The following is a 6,022-nucleotide window of genomic DNA, read 5'->3' as shown; positions in this document are numbered from 1 at the left end:
ACCCTTTGCTTCACTGTGGTCACTCAGCTCCCCCATTTCTGCCTTTCGCAGTTCACTCTTCTTTTGGGAGAATCCTGTGGTCTTTTCTATGTACTCCATTTTCCTATGAATAATGGGAGTGTGCATTCCTCCTGCCAGGAATGTCCTTCAGACACAGGTGGGGAACCTCAGCTAATTACAGTAAGGGAAAATATACTAGGGTCTCATCTCCACTACGATTTTCATGGAGTTAGCCATCTGGAGTTAGCCGTCCTGATGTAAAAACTGAACTATTCTTGCAGTGAAGACATAGTCCGTGTTCAGAGGCTGGGATTATCGAACATGTTTCCTCACGACTTGACCTCACCTCCCACACTTTTCCTGATCTAAACAACCCTGGAGCATCGCTACAAAGCAATTGTTAGAGCCACTGAGACCCAACTGTCATATTTCCAAGTGTCCTCCTGTTGCTCAGAGCTGGGATGAACATTAATTATTTTTGGTACCCTTCTTCTCATTTAAAATAGAATTAATTATCACATGGAGCAGGGTCAGAGGAAAATGTATTTGTTCAGCTTCTGTGATGCCTGAAGGAGACAGGATGAGTCAGAGAGATTCCCTCTTTCCCCATCATCCCATCACCGTTACTCTCTGCCTGAGCCCTGCAGACTTTCATCTTCTTCCCCATTCAACCCTTCTGTCATGCTGTCTAGAGGGGCTCACCAATGGGAGTGCTTACCTCAGGGCAGACTATCAAAAACAGGCCAGAAACCCTAAACCGGTGTGTGCTCAACAATTAGATTTCACCAAACCAATAACAGTTATGAACTCCTGGCTCGCTGTAACAGTCTTACCACAGAGTCACAGACAGGCCCCTTCGGCTCTCCAGTCTCTCTTGCCATCCAGACAAACTCGACTTAGTGATAAATGGTCACTGACACCAAAAATCACACCACACTCAGGCACAGGCTCCGGCTTCCTCTGGGCCCCGGGGGTGCTCAACCCCTGGCTCTGCCTCAGGCCCTGCCCCCACCTGACCCTGTCCCCCAAGCCTCTACCCCCGTTCCCACCCCTGCTCCACCCCAGGCCCTGCCCCCAACCTGCCTTTTCCCACCCCCCTCTACCCCTGCCCTGCCTCTTCCTGCCCAGTTCCACCCCCTCCCCTGAGCCCACCTCGTCCCTGCTCCTCCCCCTCTCCCCCCAGCGCCTCCTGCAGACCTCGGAACAGCTGGCAGTGGTGGGCAGGAGGTGCTTAGAGAGGGGGGAGGAGTTGAGTGGCAGAGCCACCGGCGGACAGGAAGCGCTGGGGGGAGATTGGGAGCTGGCTGCTGGTGGGTGCTGACCATCGACTAATTTTTTCCCATGGGTGTTCCACCCCTGGAGCACCCATGGAGTCGGCACCTATGCCCTCAGGTTCCTTCCAGTATGAAGAGACCAATCATTTACCCCAGATCAATTGGTGTTCTAAATCCTACACCAAAGACAACACCTGTAGCCAGTCCTGTAATAAACTATCTACAGATTTATTAACTAGGAAAAAAGAACAAGAGAGTTACTTACTGCTTAAAGCAAGCAACCATAGACACGCAAATGAGTTACCATCTAAATCCTCAGAGTCACAGAGTTGTAGTGATCTGTCTGTTCAAAGTGTCTTTCAGGGTAGACCCAGGAGTCAGCCCTTGGGGAATCTCTGCCTTCAGTTTAGAGTCTCTGGCCCTTCACAGTTCAAACAGCCTATGGGCCATCAAACCAAATTTGATGTATTCAGCTCAGCAGGGGCCTGATGCTATTCACCCCAGGGTGCTGAAGAAGTCTTGGAGCCACTGGCAATAATATTTGCAAACTCATGGATGACAGAAGCAGTCCCAGAAGATTGGAGAAGGGCTAACATGGTGCCCATCTTTTAAAAGGGGGGAAAGGAGGCACCAGGGAACTACAGACCTGTCAGCCTGACTTTGATACCAGGGAAGCTACTAGATCAATATACAAAACATTCAGTTTGCAAATACCTGGAGGATGAAGGGGTGATCACTAGCAGCCATCACGGCTTTACTAAGAACAAATCATGCCAAACCAGCTTGATTTCCTTCTTTGACAGGGTAACTGGTTTGGTGCACAGGGGGAATGCGGTGGATATAATATACCTGGACCTCAGAAAGGCATTTGTCACAGTCACACATGACATTCTAATAAGTAAGCTGGAGATATGTGGGTTCGGTGGAACTACCATTAAGTGGATGCAGAATTGGTTAAACAACCACAAACAAAGAGTAGCTATTAATGGAACGATGTCAGATTGGAGGGAGGTCTCAAGTGGGGTTCCAAAGGGATCTGTTCTGGGTCTGGTGCTGCTTAACATCTTTATCAGTGACCTGATGTCGGAATACAGAGCATTTTGATCAAATTTGTAGATGACACAAAGCTGGGGTGGGTTCCCAACACTTTGGAGGATGGAGCTAAAATTCAAAGGGATCTTGATAAATTGGAGAACTGGGCTAAGGCCAACAAAATGAAATTCAACAAAGACAAATGTAAGGTGCTATACTTAGGGGAAAAAACCAAATGCACAAATACAGAATGGGGGATAACTGGCTTGGCAGCAGCTCTGCTGAGAAGGATCTGGGAGTTGTGGTGGATCACAACTTCAACATGAGTGAGGAATGCGATGCTGTTGCAAAAAAAACAAAAACAAATGCAATTTTAGGTTGCGTTAACAGAGGCACTGCATGCAAGTCACAGGAGGTGATAGTACCGCTCTACCTCGCGCTGGTTAGACCTCAGCTGGAGTACTGTGTCCAATTTTGGTCACCACTGTATAGAAAAGAGGTAGAGAAACTGGAAAGGATCCAGAGGCGAGCGACAAAGATGATCAAAGGGATGGAATGCAGCCATGTGAGCAAAGGCTGAAGGAACTCGGTATGTTTAGTTTGGAAAAGATGACCTTAAAGGGGGACGTGATAGTGGTCTTCAGATACCTGAAAGGCTTCTATAACAAAGAGGGAGAAAAGTTCTCTCGTTACAGAGGGCAGGACAACAGGCAATGGGTTCAAACTACAGCATAGGAGATTTAGATTAAATCTCAGGAAAAACTTCCTAACTGTAAGAACAGTAGGACAATGGAACGGACTGCCTAAGGAGGTCGTGGAAACTCCTTCACTGGAGGTTTTCAAAAGGAGGCTGGATAGCCATCTGTCTTGGGTGGTTTAGATACAGTAAATCCTACATTTTGGCAGGGGGTCAGACTAGATGATCCTTGTGGTCCCTTCTAACCCTGTGGTTCTATGATTCTTTGGTTGGGCAGGAGATAAAACATCCTGTGGAAAACCAGTATTTCACACGTGGTAATGTTTCTCTCCTGACTGTGGCAGTTTGCATTTTAAGAGCCAGAACTTTAACAACGACAGAGCAAACATTCAAAACTACCTCACAACATGGAATACAGACATTATAAGTGAGATTAATGCATGCAGCAGTAAACAAGCATTTCATAGGGTCTGAACACTAAACACATTCTTATAAAACCAATACCTGGTCTGAGCAAAACTAACACAAGTGAACTGGTCTGGTCTCCAGCTATGCAGTTGTGAGTTCTTAGCTAATGCCTGCAGCCTGGACAAGAGCTGGCCACTGGCCGGCTAGGATCACACCCTCCCTCTCCCAAAGTGGCACGTGATGCAGTGTTCTCAGCTCTGTTTGCCTGAGATCACTCTGGTTTCTTTGATCCTAAATCCGACTCACTGGGGCTCATTGGGATAGTGTCATAGACCACAATGGGAATTTGAATGGATCCCAAACACAGTGTGATCATTCTGAGTTTAAATCCCAGTTTCCGTCTGTTGGCAAAGCAACTTCTGGGCTTTCTCCTGCTGAAATGGGAAGACTGGCTGTTTTTTTCCAGTTACGATATCAGAGAACAGGATGTGAATCTGTTGTCCTGATTCTGAGTCATGAGATGTAATCTGCTGTCAAGGTTCCTCCCCCACTCTGAACTCTAGGGTACAGATGTGGGGACCTGCATGAAAAACCTCCTAAGATTATCTTTACCAGCTTAGGTCAAAACTTCCCCAAGGTACAAAATATTCCACCCTTTTGTCCTTGGATTGGCCGCTACCACCACCAAACAAATACTGGTTACTGGGGAAGAGCTGTTTGGACACATCTTTCCCCCCCAAATACTTCCCAAAACCTTGCACCCCACTTTCTGGACAAGGTTTGGTAAAAAGCCTCACCAATTTGCCTAGGTGACTACAGACCCAGACCCTTGGATCTTAAGAACGATGAACAATCCTCCCAACACTTGCACCCCCCCTTTCCAGGGAAATGTTGGATAAAAAGCCTCACCAATTTGCATAGGTGACCACAGACCCAAACCCTTGGATCTGAGAACAATGAAAAAGCATTCAGTTTTCTTACAAAAAGACTTTTAATAGAAATAGAAGTAAATAGAAATAAAAAAAAAATCCCCCCTGTAAAATCAGGATGGTAAATACCTTACAGGGTAATTAGATTCAAAACATAGAGAACCCCTCTAGGCAAAAACCTTAAGTTACAAAAAAGATACACAGACAGAAATAGTTATTCTATTCAGCACAATTCTTTTCTCAGCCATTTAAAGAAATCATAATCTAACACGTACCTAGCTAGATTACTTACTAAAAGTTCTAAGGCTTCATTCCTGGTCTATCCCCAGCAAAGACAGAATATAGACAGACCCACATACCCTTTGTTTCTCTCCCTCCTCCCAGCTTTTGAAAGTATCTTGTCTCCTCATTGGTCATTTTGGTCAGGTGCCAGTGAGGTTACCTTTAGCTTCTTAACCCTTTACAGGTGAGAGGAGATTTCCTCTGGCCAGGAGGGATTTTAAAGGGGTTTACCCTTTCCTTTATATTTATGACACCTGCTCTGGAATTTTACTTTATATGAAACTGAAAGTGTCTTATACCGCTCGGTGATTTAGGTCTTCCTCTTTCCTGAAGGCTGTTTGGTTATATAACTGGATATTAGTTTTGTTTGACAGAATGCTCAGATTTATTGGAGACTTTGCAACAAATAACTATCTGATAAAAATAGTCACTTCTTATTTTATTTTTGCTTTCCCCCCAACCCTTTCATGATGACATGGAGAAATGTGTAATGCACTTCAGTCAACAGGGGAGAATACTCTAAGCCATTGGACATGCTACCCAGGGAACAAAGGTGTTTTTAAATCCCCACTGTGAAATGGTGAACGACTGCCCACCCCAGATTGTGCAACTTACTGATCATAGCTTTGTTCAGTTCTTTAGGTCCATAGTTCCACAGTATGTGACTTGGAACTTTGCAAAATGCTTATGAAGTTATGACCCAGGCCCTACAGGAGATCACTCCTGAATATATCTCCTAGCTAATATTTTGACTTGTGAAATGTTGTGTAACTATGCAGACGTGGAGGAAACAGAAGTGGTGGTTTTGTTGAACTAATCCTTCGTAGGTGCTGCAAATGAGTATAAAATGAAATCGGTGTTGAATGTAAGATAGCTGTAGAAAAATAACTATTTTTGAACAGAAATAAAATCAGAGATTCTGATTCAGGTCTGTGTCTCATTCTTAACTTAGGCCATGTCTACACTTACTGAGGATTGATGCTGCTGTGATTGATGCAGCGGGGGTCGATTTAACCGCTCTAGTGAAGACCTGCTAAATTGATCACAGAGTGCTCTCCTGTCGATTCCGGTACTCCACTGGAACGAGAGGATTAAGGTAAGACGACGGGAGAGCATCTCCCGTCGATGCAACACAGTGTAGACACTGCAGTAAGTCGACCTAAGCTACGTTGACTCCAGCTCCAGTTATTCATGAAGCTGGAGTAGCGTAACTTAGGTCGACTTACCGTGGAAGTGTAGACTACAGAAATAGAGTGGGCAAGTTTGGGGAAGCCATCCTCCAGTAGTACTGCTGACATTTTGGGTGGTTTGGTGAAGGATTCTACTCCAGAGAAAGGTAAAGTTACCCTGACCAATGCCAAGGATTTGTCAAGAATTCAGGTAGAAATAGGCACTAATTT

Source organism: Natator depressus, chromosome 28 (assembly GCF_965152275.1).
Source record: "Natator depressus isolate rNatDep1 chromosome 28, rNatDep2.hap1, whole genome shotgun sequence".
Classification (NCBI taxonomy): Eukaryota; Metazoa; Chordata; order Testudines; family Cheloniidae; genus Natator; species Natator depressus.
Note: the sequence above shows the minus strand (reverse complement) of the source record.